This window comes from Megascapheus bottae, chromosome 2 (genome assembly GCF_031878675.1).
Source record: "Megascapheus bottae isolate mThoBot1 chromosome 2, mThoBot2.hap1, whole genome shotgun sequence".
Lineage (NCBI taxonomy): Eukaryota > Metazoa > Chordata > Mammalia > Rodentia > Geomyidae > Megascapheus > Megascapheus bottae.
This window is the reverse complement of record NC_143510.1, coordinates 89,231,865-89,251,576: the sequence shown is the minus strand read 5'-3', so window position 1 is coordinate 89,251,576 and position 19,712 is coordinate 89,231,865.

The window sequence follows — 19,712 nt, the reverse complement described above, 5'->3', positions numbered from 1 at the left end:
TGTGGGAGCCAGCTTGGCCCAGGCCACCTGCTAGCCCTGCTAGAGCAGGAAGGGACCAGGCTAGGTGTCCCCAGATCACCTCCTGTCCTGGCTCTGCCTGCTGGGGGCACAGTCACTTACTTGGCTGGGGGATGCTAGTTAAGCCTTTTCAGACCCCCACACTGTCTTTATGCCTGTCATCCTAGCTGCTCAGCGGGCTGAGTTCTGTGGGTAAGGTTTGAAGCCTCTCGGGCTGAGAAGCCTATGGGGAATCATCTCCAGTAGACTACCAGACAGCTAGAAGTCGCACTGGGCCTCAAATGGTGGAGAGCCAGCCTTGAGTGACAAAGCTAAGGGATAACATCTGGGCCCTGAGTTCAAGCCCCAGGACCAGCATACACACACACACACACACACACACACACACACACACACACACACATATCTCTCCCATGCCCCATTGAGGTTTCTCTGTTTGATGAATGACTTCTCTTAGTTATTATTATTATTATTTTTCTGGTGGGGGAGTCCTTAGCCAGGGGAGAAAACCCCATAGCACCCCTCCTCTTGCCCCAGATCACCTGCAGGCCCCCTTCCTGCAGCTGCAAGCTGCCACGTCTGTGCCTGTGGCACTGGGAGAGGGAGGCGGAGACTCAAAGGAACACATGGAGAGAACATTATGGGTGGGGCTGCGTGGTGGGGCTGCATAGGGAGCGGCCAGAGTGAGGAGGGGTTTCCAGGACTTAGCCAGGAGTCCACAGGACTGAGCCACATGGCTTCAGAGCCTCTGGCCTCTGGGCCCAGGGGGTTGGAAGGTGGAGCCAGAATGTGAGGGCAGTGAGAGAAGAGGGGACCAGACACGCAGAGGAGGCAGATGACCTCTGCAGGGCAGCAGGGAGGCGGACTTGCAGGGTTCTGTGTCCCTGAGGGTGGCTGGCCTTCACTGCTGACTGCTCATCACAGCGTGCATGCACTGTGTGTGTGTGTGTGTGTGTGTGTGTGTGTGTGTGAAGTGTCCCATGAACCACAATCAGTATGACATGCACACAGCACAGAGTTCGCCTGTTCTAGTATTCATTTCTATGTGCTGAAGTGGAAGAAGTGGAATTTCTGTCCAGCTGGATTTCCCCCAGGCCCTGCTTCACATCTCCATTGGCTGTGGAGGGGCTGCTGGGTACTGGGCTGAATTTGTCCAGTCATGGTTCCCCACCGGCTGGTCACGGGCCATCTGCTCTGGGCTCTGGTCCCTCAAGTTCCTGCTGCATTGTGCTCTGCCCACCTTGGCCTCTTGCTCCTCATCTCTCTTGGGATGTCCAAGTCCTCTCTGTAAACACCTGTGTTCCCCCAAGAGCTGCCTTGAACCAAGGTTGCCCATCTGTCCATCCATCTATCGATTATCCATCTGTCCATCTGCCCTTTAAAATCCACCCATGCATCTCTCCATTACCCATCCAGCCATTCACCTATCCACCCACTACTCATCCATCTACCCATCCATCCACCCATTATCCATCCATCCATCTATCCTCTGCCCATTACCCATGCACCCACCCATTACCCATCCATCCATCCATCCATTATCCATTCATCCATCCATCCATCCATCCATCCACCCATTACCTATCCATTCATCCACCCACCCATTATCCAACCATTTATCCATCCTCCCATCACCCATCCATCCATCCATCTGACATCACCCATCCATCCATCCATCCATCTACCCATCCACCATTACTATCCATCCATCCACCCGTTATCCATCCATCCATCTATCCTCTGCCCATTACCCATGCACCCACTCATTACCCATCCATCCATCCATCCATCCACCCATTACCTATCCATTCATCCACCCACCCATTATCCAACCATTTATCCATCCTCCCATCACCCATCCATCCATCCATCTGACCATCACCCATCTATCTATCCATCCATCCACCCATCCACCATTACTATTCATTCATCTACCCATTACCTATCCATTCATCCACCCACCCATTATCCAACCATTTATCCATCCTCCCATCACCCATCCATCCATCCATCTGACCATCACCCATCCATCCATCCACCCATCCACCATTACTATCCATTCATCTACCCATTACTATCCATCCATCCACCCACCCATTATCCAACCATTTATCCATCCTCCCATCACCCATCCATCCATCCATCTGACCATCACCCATCCATCCATCCATCCATCCATCTACCCATCCACCATTACTATCCATCCATCCACCCACCCATTATCCAACCATTTATCCATCCTCCCATCACCCATCCATCCATCCATCTGACCATCACCCATGCATCCATCCATCCACCCACCCATCCACCATTACTATCCATCCATCTACCCATTACTCATTTATTCTTCCATTATCCTTCCATTCATCCACTTAACCATCTACCCACCTATCCATCCTTCTTTCTTTCTCCCCTTTTCCTAGCCACCCCTATATCCATGTATTTTTTTTAGCAGGTACAGTTTGAGCACTTACACTGAGCCACATCTGGCTTTAGGAGCCCCTATGGACTCATCTACGACCTCGAGTCACCACAGTACAACCAGGAAAAGACAGACACCAAACAGATGTGCACAACCAGTGTGCTGGGCAGAGCAGTGTCTGGCAGGGTGGTAGCCCATGGATTGGGGCGTGGTTGGCTGGGAACGTTCGGGTTTGCTTAGGGACAGGTGCTGCTACCCAGGACTCGGGGAAGATGCGGGAGGAGGGGAGGATGTGGCCTGGATATTTCAGACACCTACAGCATCAGTTAAGGAACAGGGGGTGAGCCTGTGTCTGATCTGTACCAACTCAGGGAAGACAGGTTCAGTTCCCAGCTTTGAGTCTAGAGGTTGGGTAGGATGCAGGGATTTGGGAGACTAGGGGCCTAGTTTACCACTGACCTGCTGTGTGACCCACGGCTGACAGCTGCCCCTTCTGAGCCCACACTCATCTGTGGGAGAGGGGAACGGACCTCAGAGCCTCTGAGGTCTCTCACAGTCTGCTGGGTTGGTCCTCCTTCTTTGGGCTGCCCTTATGCCGCCTTCCTGGAACGTAGGAAGCTGCAGCTGGTGTCTGGAGTGGGTCTGGCTCTTCCCTGTGCCTGGCATGGGAGGAGGGCACAGCGCTCACTGGTGGCCACATCTGGGACTACCGGTCCCACTGCGTGGCTGTTTTCCTTGCTGATCTTGAAGCCTTGTGGAGCACCCTCAGAGAGCGGAGGGCTCCTGTGGGCAGTCTGGGTAATGTCAGCATCATGCCTAGCCAGGAAGTGCAGGCTGTTAGTGCAACAGCCGGCATCCCAGTGCTTTCTGGGGGACAGTGGCCATGCAGCTGCTGGGGTGGGGGTGGGGCTCCCCATGGCTTCCTCCTGGCTCAGGGAGTCAGGGAGCCCCTTTCCAGCTTGTCTCCCCAGTGCAGTGAAGGGGAGTACCCCAAGAAGCAGTGGCTTTCCAAGGACCAGGACTCTAAGAGCCCAAGGGTGTGTGGATCTCTGCAGCAGGGCGGAGCCCTCGGCCCTGCCTGGGGCTGGCGAAAGACCCAGCTCGTGGGGGGGTCAGGAGCCCACCTGTGTGTGGACCCCCATGGCTCTTGGGCTCTGGGGTGTGATGAGTTCTAGTCACGGGGCATTGGGGAGTCTGGTCAAGCCAGGCTGTAGAGGAGACACTGGTGTGCATTCTCTCACGTACCTGTTTCCTGCTCCCCACGTGTACCCCGGGGGCTTTCTACAGCCTGGGTCTAACTGGCCCCCCACCTCCCATGCTGGAAAAAGCGTGATTCAGATGCTCCCCAGACAGGCAGGGGTCAGGGGAAGAGCCACAAGGCAGAGAAAGTTACAGAAGGTCAGAGTTGCACCACTCGTGCACGTGCAAGCAAGGAGACCACACATGCCCACAGGTGCTCTCATTCCAAAAGCTGTGAGCTTGAGTTCTAGAGCAAGGTGGCCTGGGTTCAAATGCCAGTGCAGCATCCCTCTTTGGAAACACGGGCATCCTGGCTGCCTTAATACCCCCTGCTGGGCTCTTGAGATGCCCATTACTGGAGTTCTGCACGTTCGTTTTGGTGCTGGTCCTGGGGCTTGAACTCAGGACACGAGCAATGTCCTTTGCGTTTTCCAAACTCAGGGCTGGTGTTCTACCACTCCAGCCACAGGTCCACTCCAGCTTTTGGGTAGTTCATTAGAGATAAAGAGTTTCACAGACTTTCCTACCCAGTCTGGCTTCAAACTGCGACCCTAAGATCTCAGTCACTTGAATGGCTAGGATTACAGGCCCAAGACACCAATACCCAGCTGATTCTACCGCATGGAAACCTGCAGATGCCAGAGCCTGAAGCCTGGGAGTGTCGGGAAATTTGCATCAAGTGCTTCATGGGTCCTGGTGCCCAGGAATGGGTGGTATAAGTAGCTGTTGTGCTTCTAGAATATTCTGTCCTCCCCATGGCTGGGGTGTGCTTTGCTCTGCTCAGCCATGTTGAGCTTCTTCAAGGTGGCTGTGCGGATCCTCATTTTGTAGTCTATGCTCTGGGCCCCGAGGATGGACAGATGTGTGGAGGGGGGACGGGGTGGGGGAGGGAGCACACTGAGAGAAATGGTGGTGAGCGAGGTTCGCAAGGCCCACACCTCAACTGACCCATCGCAGCCCTGGTGTGTGTTTTGTAGCCTAAACCACATAGCTCCCAGCCCCACCGTCCCCACCTCACCTCCCTGCCCCTCACACCTGCCGCCCCTGCTTCCTGCAGGCAGGCGCACATGATTTCAGCCATGGTGCCAGGCTGGAACCACAGGTCTAAAGCCAGTGGTCACCACATCCTGCCCATCGGAATGCGCTCAGAGCTTCCTTTCCATTCAGCCCCTTCCTTGCATGCTGGACCTGGGGGTGCAGGCCAGGCCTGGCTTGGTCCTTGGCCCCTGGCCTGGAGAGGCAGGTGGCTGGCCATCTCAGACTCTTCCGGAGGTGGGGGGAAGCTGGGTGGGGTAGAGGGGGCACACACTGTTCTGGAAGCTGGGGTGGGGGGGCAGGGCTATGCACACCTTAGATCTGCCATGTTTTCCATGAGGCGCACCCCGATCTAACACGGTTGGCAGTCCCAGGTGGTGACCTAGCCCACGAGCTGGGAGCAGGGACTGTGGGGCGTGCACCAGGCCAGACGCCTTCTCAGACGGCAGCTGGAATGAGCTGGCCTCCGTGGAAGGACCAGGTTTCCTAGGCCGTGCCATTCTCTGCTGCTTTGGTGTTTGATCACCAGCTCTGGGAGGCCCCTGAGTTGAAAGCTGTGACTCTAGGCCCACAAGTGGGTGGAGGTGAGCTTCTGCCTCGAGGACCCTGCTCGGCTTTGTCTTAAATGGGAGCTTCACGGTGGGGCAGGAGAAGGGTCACTAGGGTAGGGGCCCATTAAGGATTCCTTCAATCAGAGGATGTCTTTCCTGGGAAAGCCATCAGGATGATCCAACCCCAGTCTTTGTAGGATTAGGGGGTGGAGGGGTCAGAGTTCCTACCTTGGAGCTGCAGGGCGACCTGTCAATCCGACTTCCCAGTTCCAACCAGGAGATGGCATTTGACTCACTTATTTTTATTTTGTGGTTGTGCTGGAGATTGAACTCTGGGTCTTCTGCTTGGTGACCAGGCACTCTATCACTTGAGCCAGGCCGCCAGCCCTTTTTATTGTTGTGATTTTCTGAAGAGGGATAGGGCTTTCCTATCTGTTGGGCTAGCCTGGACTATACTCTTTGGGGTTTTTTTTTTATTGTTTTTTCTTTTTTCCATTCCTCGTATCTCTACTTTCCATATAGATGGGCTGCCAGGTGTATGCCACTGTGCGCAGCTATTGATTGAGATGGAGACACATGTTTTGACTGGCTGGCTTTGCTTGAACTATGGTTCTCCTGCTTCCAGCCTCCTGAGTAGCTAGAATTAATACGCTCCTGTGCCTGGCTGGCATTTGATCCGTTTTAGCCATTGGATTAACCTGTGCTTAGTGAACAGAGCTCTGCGCCTTATTCAGTGGAACTGAGCATTTTACCAGCCTAGTGTTGATTTGCTTGACGTCTAGTGTAGGAGGCCAGGAAGCAGGTGTTGGGTGGTTCCTGGAAGGGGTCTTTGTGGTGGGGCTTGGCAGCTGGCGTGGAGTGTGGACTCCTCCTGCCCCCAGGATAGATCTTTCATCATTCTCCAGAACTCCAGGTTCTTCTTGGCTGGTCCTGTGTGGCTCACGTTAGCCATAGCCGGCTCCTGGTGACTGCGGGCCCAGGGCAGGATTTCCACAGGAGCCTGGTGGGTTGTAGGCACCACTGGGCACTGGGTCTGGGTTTCTGACCAAGGCTCCTGGCCTGTGGGAGAGCTAGGCATGGGGCGTGGGTGGACTGAAATGACATGGCCAGGAAGTGAACGAGTGAAATGGTGCTGTGGTATCTTCTGGCCTGCTGTTGAGTGGGGGGGGGGTTGGCGGGGTGCGGGGGTGTTGGTGGTTTGACTGCTGGGCAGAGTGAAGAGGTGTGCGGAAACTGGAGGCAGCCAGGCTGGGGCGGGAGGGTCAGCCTTTCCCAGCCTCTGCCCTCCAGCCCCCAGCACGGTCAGGGGTGTGAGATGGGGGCAAGGGGCGCTGGCAGGGAGGAGGGTTTAGGAAACTGGGCCGGGCTTGCTGAGACAAGCAACCGTGTCTGTGACTGTAAGTGCTGGAGGGTTCTCACTAGGCCATCTCGAAGTCACCCTGAAAGTGAAACCAGCCACCCACCAAATGGGGCCCACCCCGTTACATCTGAGTGCCTCAGCCAGGCTCCCCCTTCAGACACCCAGCACCGGGTGTGCCGGGCCCCACCAGGCCCGTGGAGTCAGGCAATCAAGCAAGAGGGCTGCCGGGAAGACACCCAGAGAGCAAGGTCCCCTCCTCCTCCTCAAGTCACATGACCTCTCCCTGGGGAGGGGAATCACCCCTCCTTCCTCAGATCACCTTTCACCCCCTCTTCTAGTCACCTCTCCCTTCCTGGGTCACCTACACTGCAGACATGTCTGTCTCTCCTCCTCCTCTTCTCCTTCTTCTCTTCCTCCTCCTCCTCCTCCTCCTTCTTCTTCTTCTTTTCTTCTTCTCCTCCTCTTCTTCTTCTTCTTCTTCTTCTTCTTCTTCTTCTTCTTCTTCTTCTTCTTCTTCTTCTTCTTCCTCTTCCTCTTCCTCTTCCTCCTCTTCCTCTTCTTCTTTTTCTTCTTCTTCTTCTTTTTCTTCTTCTTCTTCTTCTTCTTCTTCTTCTTCTTCTTCTTCTTCTTCTTCTTCTTCTTCTTCTTCTTCTTCTTCTTCTCCCCCTCCCCCTCTACCAGGGTCTTATTATGTAGTCCAGACTGACTTTGAACTTGATGCCCTCCTGCTTCCGCCTCTCCAGTGCTGGGACTGTGGCCATGCACCCGACACCCAGGGGCAGGTTTTGAGCTTGGACTCTCCTGGGCCACCCTTGAGCGCCTGGCCTGATACTGGCCACAGCCCTTTGTGTCAACTTGGTCTTCTGTGAGGATCTGGCACAGACAAGGGGGATGGGGTGGGCTAGCTCTCCTATGGCCTTCTCCCTCTATGTCACTTCATGTCACCTGCAAGCCATAGGTGTGTTCTCCTCCCTGTTTGGCAGAGGCACCAGGAATTTTAGATGCACGCCATGGAACTCAACCTGTCCTGTGCCATCAGAAAAGGAAAGATTTGGAAGGTTCTAAAGGTCAGGGACTGTGACAGGACTCCTGGCTCAGGCCTGAATGGCTGGACAGACAGCATGAGATGTGAACTGATGCCACACTTACCAGCTCCTGGATCTCACCCCGTTCACCTGTCCTCTTCCAAACAGAGGTCTGGAGCAGGACTTGTGACTGGAAGGCGCCTGGTCACATGCTCACCCTCCTGGCAATCTGGAGTAGAGATTTGTGACTGGGGGAGCCAGGCTGCATGCCCCACTGTCCTAACACTCTAGAATCAAGACTTGTGATTGGAGGAGCATTGTCATAGGGCCACTTTCCCAGAAATCTAAAATCTCACCTGCTGACTGGAGGAGTCCAGCCACATGCTCACTCCCTTGAACAGGGTTAGAACTGAGATTTCTAGGAACCTTTATCCTAGAGTGAAATGTTGGAGTGAAATGTTGCTTGATTCTGGAGTTAAAAAGAAAAATGAAGGCACTGGGCACGGGTGGCCTATGCCTCTAAACCTAGCTACTCAGGAGATCTGAGGAGCACTGTTTGAAGCCAGCCTGGGCAGAAAAGTCTGTGAGACTCTTTATCTCTAATCAACTACCAGGAAAAACCCTGAAGTGGCTCTGTGGCTCAAGTGGTAGAGCACTAGTCTTGATCCCAAAGAGGATCAGGGACAGAGCCTAGGCCCTGAGTTCAAGCCCCAGGACTGGCAAAAAACAAAACAAAAAAAGACAGTTTTGAACCTTAAACTAAATGGCTATAATAACACATCTGTTCAGCCACAGGTATGCATACAAGGCAGTAGACCTGGAGATTAGGAGTCCCCAGTGACACCCTGAGTCTGAATCTTGGTTTTATCATGCTCAAGTTCCACAAGCTTGGCTAAGTGTAAGTGTATGCCACTGTTCTAAGCCTCTGTCTCCTCTCTGGAAAAGAATGGAATTATTGTAATTCTTATACATGTACTATTAAGAGGATCAAATAAAATTAGTTATGCTATGCTCTTAGATTAAATCCCAGAAAAACAAAATGTTGTTCTCTAGTTGTACACTTATTTCATTTAACATCATCTTACTTTGTCTTCTGTGTCAAAGCTTTTAAGGCTTGCTATTCATGCCTCTTGGGAGCCTCAACCATTTTTGTTTGTTTTTGTTTTTGCTTTGGCCAGTCCTTTGAGCACTGTCTTTGGGTTTTCTCAAAGCTAAAGCTCTACCACTTGAGCCACAGCACCACTTCTGGCTTTTTCTATGTATGTGGCACCGAGGAATCAAACCTGGGTCTTTGTGCATGCTAGGCAAACATTCTATCCCTAGCTCAAATTCCCGGCTCCCTCAACTGGTTTTATGTGACAGAAGAGGACATGAAATACATCCCTAGTGCCAGGGATGGAAGATGGAGAAGGAAGCTTGATGCCAGATGGATATCCCAGTCTCTGCAATAGAAGAGACAAATGTGTCTTGGCCCCTCCCTCCTTCCCTCTCCTGGAGAGGCATGGAGGCGTCTTTAACAACCCAGGATACTAGGTACTCCAGGAAGCTCCTGTGTGAGTAACAGGTACTAGAGACAATCAACTTATGAGGAAAGGTTTATTTGGAATCAAGGCGTTAGAGGATTTGGTTCCTGAATGGTGGACTCTGTTGCTTGGGCCTGGGGCAGGATGTGATGGTAGGAGCTTGTGGCTGAGCAAAAACCACACAGCTCACAGCCAGGACATTCAAGGGAGAGGTGAAGGGACCAGCCTCCGAGGACACGGTCCGCAGGGCCTACAGACCTCCCACTGGACCTCACTGTTATGAAAGGTTCTAGCACTTTCCAGTGGTCCACGCTGGGGACCAAGCTTTTACCACACAGGTGCTGTGGAGAGCACTCGAGGCAGGAACCAGGGAAAGGAACTGGGAAGCCATTATCAAATTTCAGGGCGGGGGGGGCAGGAAGAAATTCCAAGCGATGTGAATTAAAACTTTGGTAGTGGAAGAGGAGAAAAGGAGCGAAGCAAGGGAGACTCAGCGGATTAGCAGTGAACATTTGCGTGGATTGCATAAATGTGCCAAATCACAGAGCCTTGCAGTCAGAGTGGAGGTGACAGTTACTGTTCTCTGGAGTTGTGCCCTTACTTAGACTCCACCTGTAGCCACAATCACTGAAAAGTCTCTTTCAAATACACCTTCCAGGGGCCGAGCAACAGCCCCTTTTCCTAGGCTGGGCAGGTCTACAAATTACTGTCTCTATCAAGTTCCCAGGAGATGGCAATATTGGGGCCATACTTTGAGAGCCCCTAAAGAGAACTGGGTGGTCCCATTTTGCTCTTGCTTTCAGCACAGTTTAAGTGGAGTTTTGCTGAGAAGGAGAAGCACAGCATGGTACGTGCAATAAATGGTGGACGGGCTATGGGGGTTTGGGAAGACTGATCTGCTCATTCGGTGTCCCCCTGGGGTGTGGGCACAGTAATGAGAGACATTCTGTCATGGCCATGTCCCTCCAGGTAGCTCCTTGCTTGAGAATGTCCCTGGCCACCGTGTGGAGAGGCTGTTGTGGTGGTGGTGTAGGTTCTTCTTGGTGTAGGCATTGAGTGGGTGGTGGAGATGCCTCATTAAGTCACAGGGCCCTCAGACCTCCAAAGCACCCCACTAAGACCGGAGGGAGCTGTGTGTGTGTGAATGCTGGCTCTTGAGGGTCAGTATTGCATGTGTGTTCAATAAGGACTGACAGGTAACAGACAGGTTTACTCCGTGATTCCTGCAGCCTGCAGCTGTCTGGAAATTACAGCTGCTCCTGGTGCTTGGAGAGCCTTGGTACAGAGATGCAGACATTGGCTTTTGAAGTGGTGGTGGTGGTAGTGGGGGGCAGAATTTAAAATAGGAAAAGAAGAGAAGGAAGAGAACAGTGGTATCTGATTAGTGGATTCTGGTCACATGATGAATCCCTCAAGCTGAAGTTTAGGACTGAGGTTTCTGATTGGCGGAGCCCGGTCATGTGACGAATCCATCACCCTGAAGTTTAGGACTGAGGTATGTGGTTGAGATGCCTGTGCCCCAGCAACCAGAGAGGCTGGGGAAAAAATAATAAAAATTGAAAAATTAAAGTTTACCCTGCTGATTTAGAGCCGAGAGTGCTAAAGGAGATATCTCCAGCCAGGGAGAATTGCTCCACCAGGATCTGAGGTGATGGCTGACAGAGCAAGACCCACACGCGGGGTCCTCACATAGCCGCTGCTGGCTGTAGGAGGGGTTCCCCCGGGAAAAGCGGTGGCATTGCATCCTGAATTCATGTCAGAAGTGATAGCCAACATCTTAAGTGGGAGAATTTCCTTATTCATGTGTGTGTTGGTATCGGGCTTTACACGCAGGGACCTGGGCGCTGTTTCTTAGCTTTTTTTTTTTTTGCTCAAGGCTGGAGCTCTACCACCTGAGTCATAACTCTACTTCCAGCTTTTTGCTAGTTAATTGGAGATAAGAGGGTGCCAGATTCGACTGCCTGGGCTGGCATCAAACCTCAATCGTCAGACCTCAGCCTGCTGAGTAGCTAGAATTACAGGTGTGAGTCACTGGCCCCTGGCTGATTTTATGTTCCAGAGATGGTCTGCTGCCCAGGCTGGCCTGGAATTCTCACCTCTCCGGTCTCAACTTCCTGAATGCCGGGATGACACTTATACACCATCATACCAGATGCATTCTTTTAAATCCCCATTTATAGCTGCCCTTTCAAATTTGGAATTTCCTGGTGGGATTGAGTCAAGGTTTTGAACCAGCGAATTCCCAACTTCCCTGGAGGCGGAGTCTCCCGTGCTCTCCACTCCCCACCTGTTCATCTGACCTAAGTTCAGTTCCTACAATTCCTGTCTGAACGGGTCTTAGCTTCTTAGCTGGGGACTCATGATGGCCCAGGTGAGAGAGAGAGAGAGAGAGAGAGAGAGAGAGAGAGAGAGAGAGAGAGAGAGAGAGAGAGAGAGAGAGAGAGAGAGAGAGGGAGGGAGGGAGGGAGGGAGGGAGGGAGGGAGAGAGAGAGAGAGAAGGAGGGAGGGAGGGAGCGGGGGAGGGGGGAGGGAGAGGGGGGAGGGAGGGGGAGGGGGAGAGAGGAGGCTGTCTTCCTTTGCATGGTGCTGGGAGCCTTGGTTGTGGATGTGGCTTTACCTCCAGACCCAGCTTCTCCTGGGCTTCCTGTACCTGCTGAGAGCAAGAACCAGGCCCCGCTCACTGTCATGTGCTGCATGGCATGTGTCCCTTAGCCAGGCACACTGCTCTTCTTCCTGTTATCCACAGCCAGTTTCTGTCCCCACCTCCATCCCCCAGGGCTGTGTGTGTGTGTGTGTGTGTGTGTGTGTGTGTAGCACCTTGATTGGCGTTCCCTATGGGAATAGGGGACATTAGGGTTAATTGCTGACTGTCCTTTTGTCCCATAGTTTCTTCAGAATGCATTGGGGGGGGGGTGCATTGGTGTGTTCCTGAAAGTCCATAGAACCCAGAGCCTGGAGACTCCTGTTGGGCCCTGGGCGGGCTCTGGGCTGTGATCTGTGACAGGGGCACAAGTGGCAGGTGGTCCCACCCACCTGTTTCTGTGGAGGGTGCCCCTGCAAATGCGGCCGCCTGTCCCCTCTCCACCCCATCTTAGGGAGATACTTGGGGAGATGCTGCGGTTGAGACAGTGCCAGCCAGGGGAGCCTGTGGTCTCTGCACGTGCTGGGTCCCCTGCTTGCTGACCTTCTCTGCCTCACGAGGCACACTGCCGGCCCAGGACCTACCTGGGACCTCTGTTCTCAGCAGGCCACGGTTCCAGGGTGGGGCCATTCCCAGCCCCACCTTCTACCATCTTGCCATGACGGATTGCAGGCAGGCGGTGGAGACAGCCGGGTTAAAAGTCTTCCCAGAAGGACATTTTAAATTTTTTTCCCGATTCTTCTTTTTCTTTTGTGTGTACTAGCACTGGGGTTTGAACTTAGGACCTGGGGACTCTCCTTCAAGCTTTTTCACTTAAGAGGATCCACAGCCCCACGTGAGACTTTTTATTGGTTAATTAGTGGTATGAATCTCCCAGACTTTTCTGCTTGGTTTGACTTTGAACTATGATTCTCAGATCTCCGCCTCCTGAGTAGCTAGGGCTAGAGGGGTGAGCCACCGACACCCACTTTTGTTGTTGTTGTTTTCCCTGCTTCTTGAATTAAAAAAAATCTAAGAGCAAAAGCAAGTAAGCATCACAGCTAGACAGAGAGGAACTTCTCATGGCTACCTTGCAAAAATCACACGTCCCTTCCCCAGGCAACACCTAGCCTATCTTCTCAGAACCATCACTGATGTTCGTGAAATCTGCCTGGGGAGAGAATCACACATTCCACCTGTTTCTCACGAGAAACCCAGAACCATCCGGGTGCAGCAGAGGCTCTGTGCCATACTCTGTCCCCCTGGAGAGACACTGGCCCTGCAGCAGGGCAATGGGCTAGGGTCTGCCTTGCTGCCAGCCATGTTGGGACAATGGAAAACACTTTCAACTCCCTGTCACTTGGGGACATTTCCAGGTTCCAGCTATCATGTGGATAGACATGTTCAGGAATGGCAGAAGAGCTGGCTAGAATTCCAGGAGCCCCCAGGGAGCTCTGCCCCCACAAAGACTTGGCATTTAGATTTTGATTCTCATTTCATGCGTTTTTATACCAGGCGTTGTTATGCTCCCATGAAATGCTCAAATGCTCAAATGCTCAAATGGTTTGAAAAGCTACCTGTCCTTCCCCCCCACCCCGGGGTCTCCCTGCTGCCTCCCTGAGGCTGGGGCTGTTGGTGGGACTTACACTGGTTCTCAGACACCCTCACATTGGGCTTGCTTCACACACACACACACACACACACACACACACACTTATACCTTCTACTGCTGCCTGAGCAGTGGTTTACTGTCCACGCCATCCTCAGCTTTGATTCAGTCACTTTGGGGCTGTCCTAGTGCCACAATGAATCAAGGTTCCCAGAGAGACAGGTGACACGGGAGTGGAAGTGGTTCAACACCAGCCAGGGATCCAAGCAAGTGTGAGGGCCTGAGTCCAAACCCCAGTGTCACTAAAACACAAAGCAACGCAAAACAGAAAAACAAACCCAGCGGGGGGCCTATAGGTCTAGCTAATCAGATGGCTGAGATCTGAGGATCATGGTTCAAAGCCAGCCTGGGCAGAAAGTCCATGAGACTCTGATTTCCAATAAACCACCAGAAAACCAGAAGTGGCGATGTGACTTCAAGTGGTACAACACTGACCTTGAGGGGAAAAGCTCAGGGACAATGCCCAGGCCCTGAGTTCAAGCTCTATAACTGACCCCAAAACTAAAACTAAAACAAACAAACAAAAACCCACTGTGGATGATGAAACTGCATGAGACTTCAAATATATAATTAATTCCAGTATTTTTTTGTTTTGCCAGTCTGGTCTTGAGCTCAGGGCCTGAACACTGTCCTTGGACTTTCTCAAGGCCAGAGCTCTATCACTTGAGCCACAGCACCACTTTGGGCTTTTTTCTACGTATATGGTACCAAGGAATTGAACCCGGGTCTTTGTCAATGCTAGGCAAGCACTCTACCGCTAGGCCAAACTCCCAGCCCAGTTCCAGTATTGTTTTAAATCTGCGTTACAGCCCTGGTTGCTTAGGATTAGAGGATCTGGGTCAGGAGGCAAGGACCTGAATATACTCAAGATGGCAGTCGACGGTCTGTGCACAGAAGGCAATAGTTCCTCCAATCTGTTCTCTCTGCTAGAAGCCAGCTCTCTCTGACGTCCCTTCCCCAGCCTCCCTTGCAGCTAGGTTGTCATGTGACTCTGTTATAGCCAAGGAGATGGCTCAGGAGAAAAACAGCCATCAGGAGCAGTGCGGGGTGGGGGTGGGAGGTGGACAGAAGTCTCCTGTATGCAAATATCCCACAGCCTCCACGAAGGAGGGGTTCTGGGGGTAGGGGAGGGCTGGAGTCTGTGAGAACAGAGGGTGAGGGACAGTTGGTCAAGGTGGGACCCCTGTGGATGCAGAGCAGAAGGGGGATGGAGAGAGGAGGGGAGGAAGAGATAGGGAGAGCAGGGCAGAGGAGTGGCAGGCTGAGGCTGGGCTCTCAGGAGGCCGGAGGAGGATCAATACCTGCAGTCCTTTACCTGAAATCTGATGGTGGTGGGGTCCACGGAGGGGCAGAGTGGTGTGAGAGGGGGACAGGTGCTCACACCCCTCCAGACTACCTTTCCCAGCTTCCCTGGGGGACGGGGCGGGGGCAGGACTGAATGAGGGTGGTTTAGGGAAAAGTGCTCTGCTCGGCTTTGAACCCCTGCCTGTTCCTCCTTCCACTCACGTCCTCTGAAGGGCCAGCTGCAGCCTTCGGGCCACAATCAGGGTCTCAGGGACTTTCCTGGCCAGGCTGACTTCCAGCCAGGATCCTCAGACCTCCGGCTCCTGAGTAGATGGTGCTACAGGCAGGAGCCGCCAGCGCCCAGGTTTGACATCGGCTTCCTGGAGAAAGTGACTTCTAACAGCATGGAAGCAAAACATTTGTCATCCCTTCCGCCCCACACCTAGCCTTCCTCCTGTCACAATCCGTTATCCGAGAAGCTTCCAGAAAATCTCTCTGCTGTGATGTTGGGGTTTGTCATCTGCCTTCTAGGGGGGAAGCCTTGTCCATGGCCGCCACATGGTGGAGGTGGCAGGGTGGCGGGATGGTGGTGATGGAGTTTATCTAATCCATGGAGCGCAGCAGCGTACCTCAGCCCCACTCTCCGCATCTGAGAAGGGTTTGTGCAGGCCACAGTGTGGCAGGGGTCACGGGCAGAGCAAGAGGCTGGCTCCAGTCTCTCCCTCCTCCCCCTGCTCCTCCTCCTCTTCCTCCCCTCCTTTCTGCCGCATGGGGGGAGCAGGCATTAAACTCAGATGGTCAGCTTGGCCGGCAGGCACTGCATTGATTCTGGAGCCACTCCCAGTAGCCCCCTGCTTTTCTTTTTCAGATGGAGCCTTCCAATTTTGCTCGGACTGGCCTCCAAATACATTTCTCCTCCCTCTGCCTCCCGAGTGGCCCAGACAACAGATCTGGGCTGCTGTGCCCAGCTTTCTTTGTGTTCCTTCTCCTTTTCCTTCCTCTCTTCACCAGTGCCATCCTAGGGCCCCCTGTCTCCTGAGCTCACCTGATCCAAGCACCCCCAGCTGGGCATCTGGAGAGCTTGTGTCTCATGGGAGCCCACTGCCATCTCAGCAGGAAGACCAGGTCACAGGCACAAACCTCCCAGCCCTGGCCCACCTGTGGGTCAGACGGGCCTGGCATGGGAAGGCCTGGGTCACCTCTCATTGCCACCCTGCCCCCTCCCCACTCTGGAGCTCACAGCAGGGAGCTAGCTATGTTCTTTCTCATCCTACTCAGAGCTGGCAGCAGCCATTAACCTCATGTTGAGGGCCATCATCCATGACCCGTGTCCTCAGTACACATGAACAGTGTTCATCATTAAATCAGAACCAGTGAGCAGGGACCGGGAGTTTGGCCTAGAGTGCTTGCCTAACATGCACAAAGACCCGGGTTCAATTCCTCATACCACATACATAGAAAAAAGCCGGAAGTGGTGCTGAGGCTCAAGAGGTAGAGCTCTAGCCTTGAGAAAACCCAAGGACAGAGCTCAGGTCCTGAGATCAAGCCCAGGACCGGCAAAACAAAACAAAACAAAACAAACTAGTGAGCAGCATCTCCATCCCCCACCCCACCCCACCCCCCAAAAAAGAGGAAAAGCAAAAGATTTAGAACTATGACTAGGGAAGCAGGGCGAAGGTCAGGTTGACCCAACCTTGTAACTTGCCTCCACTTCCTCCTCCTCCTCCTCCTCCTTCTCTCCTTCTTCTTCTTCCCTCACCTTTAGGTAGTTGTATAAAGGGGTTTCAATTCAACAACTCAGTTTGTTGCATCTTCACAATGTCACCCATTAGAGAAAGGTTCTTGAGTGTCTGTTAAATGGTCACCGAATGGCTCATCAAGTCCCGACATCATCACTGAATACTAAGTGGAGTGAGGGGCTTCCTGGAAGGCTGGGTGGAAAGGGACAGTCTTTTGGTGCTGACTAAGATAGGGCAGGGTCGTGTTTCTGTGAGAGAAGCCTGGGAGCTAGTGTGAGGGTGACTGGATGACAGGTGAGGCTTGGACGACCCCTGTGATATGGGAGTTGGGGTGGGGAGGGCAGGTCTCTCTCTCCACCCCCCTCCTGCAGGGAGGGGCAGGCCCCGTGTGTGAGCGTGCTGTCACACCCCCAGCAGCCACCCCCAGTGTGGGAGGGAGATTGTATCGGGGGCCCCAGGACTGCAGGAGTTTCATGCTTCCTCACCGTCCGCGTCACCCAGACCTTGGCCCTGATCCCCTGCACAGGAAGTGGGCTCGCCCTGGGGTTTCACTCTTTGCTGGCCCCGGCAGGCAGCCGGCTGCTACCTGGGCTGTGGAGAGGACATGGCCACAAAGCCAGCAACAGAGAGGACCATCCAGAGCGCGCCAGCCCAGCCTGGGGCCTCCGCCAGGTGATGCCCGGGCCGCCCGGCACCCAGGGTGTGAGTAGAGGGAGACTCAGGTGTCCCTGGCAGTTTCTGCCCCAGCCTCCATCCCCAAGTCTTACTTTAGAAACCTCCCTATCCCCGGGGATGGGTGCTGCTGCTGTCCCCCACGGGGCGCCTCTGGGGTGAGAACCTTCCCTGGGCCCTGTGTGTGTGTGTGTGTGTGTGTGTGTGTGTGTGTGGTGGGGGGATCCCAGAGGGCCGGGAAAGGAGGTGAGAAGTGGCGGTGAGGCACGGGGTCTCCCCCTGTCCCGGGAAGGGGCCTCACCTGGTCAGCCCTCCTTAGGAGGCTGTGGGCAAGGGAGGAGAAGGGGCCTCCAGGACACCCCTGCCGGGAAGGCAGCCTGCTGCTGGGGCTCTGGGAACAGACCCCGTCCCTTACCTGTCACTGAGCCTGGGGTCACCGCAGCCAGGAGCTCTGCTCAGCAGTCCTTCCTCTCCCTGGGCTTCAACCCCACCCCCCCTTAACTGTCCACAGCCCCAGGGGGCTGGAGTGGGGAGGCAGGCAGTGTGTGTGAAGGTGCACGCGTGTCTGCGTGTGCGCATGCGTGTCCATGCGTGTGTCCTTGTACGGTGTATCAGATGTGGGAAGAGGAGAGCGCTCTGAGTTCAGGGCTGGGACATTCTGGGGACTGGGACGGGGGTGTCAGCCATATCTGATACTGACCACCACCACAGTCACCCTGGGAATGGGGTGACCCAATTTGAGCATGACAGTCCCCAGGGGACATGACAGGGACATGACTCAGTGGGTGCTGCTGATTGGGTAGTGGCAAAGGGCAGAGTGTGGGCAAGGCCTGAGGCAGCACTCTTCTGCTCCCCCAAATCAGTCAGTCCTTGCTGTGCGACTCTGAGCAGTGCCCTGGGACTCAGTTTCCCCTTTGCAGCAGGAAAGTACCCCCTCAGTGGCTATGGGGGGGACTTGAGAGGCTTTTCTTCTGGCCTTGGGACTGGGCCTACAATTTAGCCCCCATCTTGCTGGGCTCTTTTCCTCTCCCCGGGGGTTAGACCCAGGTCCCTCCTAAGTATGAGGCCGAGCCAGACCAGGGCAACATGACCAAGCTTGGGGCCTCTGTGCTTGTGGGGGTTCTTGCACAGCTGGGGGACCCAGGAGGAAGAACATACAATTCAAGGACCCCTCCCTGGGCTCCTTCTGCTCTCCAGGACAGGTGCCACTACTTAGCTGGCCCAAGGGGCCCTGACTCCCTAGAGCAGAAGTTGGGGTGGGGGTGCCTGGGGTGGAGCCCTGGAAGGTTCCCAGCTCAGACCTGGTACCCCAGCCCCTTGGTGTCTTCCTGGTGGGGACACAGAACAGCGGGCAGAGGAACGGGCTAGTGTGTATGAAGTGGTGGGCAGGGGACCCAGCACACAGTAGGTCCTGAGCACACAGTGAGTCCTCGTGTTTAGGACATGGGTACCATGCACAAACGCAAGGAACAGCATGTGTGGACTCGAGGAGTACTGCCTGGCTCAATTCCCCCACCTGCCTCTGGTGTGAGCTTGGGCAGTGCTTAGCTTCCTGGTACCTCAGTTTCCCTGGGTGGAATGGGAAGAGCCTTTCTGACGGGATGTCATGGCTGTACCCAGTTTGCAGTAGAGGCTGGGGAGCCGTCGGTGCTGTGGGTCTGGAAGCGGACACAGGGTGGCAGTGCTGTTATGTGGTAGGAGCCGAGTTCAAGTCCACAATGGTGGATCTGGGATGCTAGGTCTGGAACTACACAGTTGAGCAGGCGGAGTCCACTGACTGACAGAGAAAGATGGCGCTCCAGTGGGGGGCTGAGGGCTCCCCTGTACTGGGTGGCAAAGATTTTGTATCCATCTTCTTAGTTTTTATTTCTCTGTCCCGACAGGACTTTTCCATGACCCCCATTGTGTGTGTGTGTGTGTGTGTGTATGTGCCAAGATTTAAGTGTACCCATTTATTTTGACATAGACTGCAAATCTCTGAGTGATTTCCATTCCTTGGTGACTTCTTGTCCCTACTTCATTGCTGGTCAGGTTTTGGTTTATTAGGGTTATTTTTGTTTCTTTGCTTTGTGCTGGTGCTGAGATATGAACTCAGGGCCTTGTGTTCTGCTACTGGGACAGCACCCGGGCTCTGCGTTTAAGCCCCTGGACTGGCACCCAACAAATTAGCAAACACACAAAAATGCAAACAAAAGCAGAACGTACCGGGGGTGTGACTTCAAGTGGTAGAGTTCCTGTCCCTGAGTTCAAATCTCAGGTGAAAATGCGCCCAGACTGCAGGCGGTGGCTGTTAACCCTATCACGATTCCTCACAGAGCTGGACACGGAGCACTGCTTTTTGAGCTGTGGGAATGCCGCTGGCAGTGATCTCAAAGCTGAACTTTAGGAGCTGGGCTACAAGCCCCCCATCTTCAAATCTGAGTGTGAGGGAGTCCCTCCCCATCCCCAGCTGGGCAGCACGTCCCCTGGCAAGGAGGGGTCACCCTTCTGCTGGCTGCTGCCCCCCATGGGGGTTCCTCCTGGAGGCATAAGGCCCCTCTACCCAGCCCTCTGGC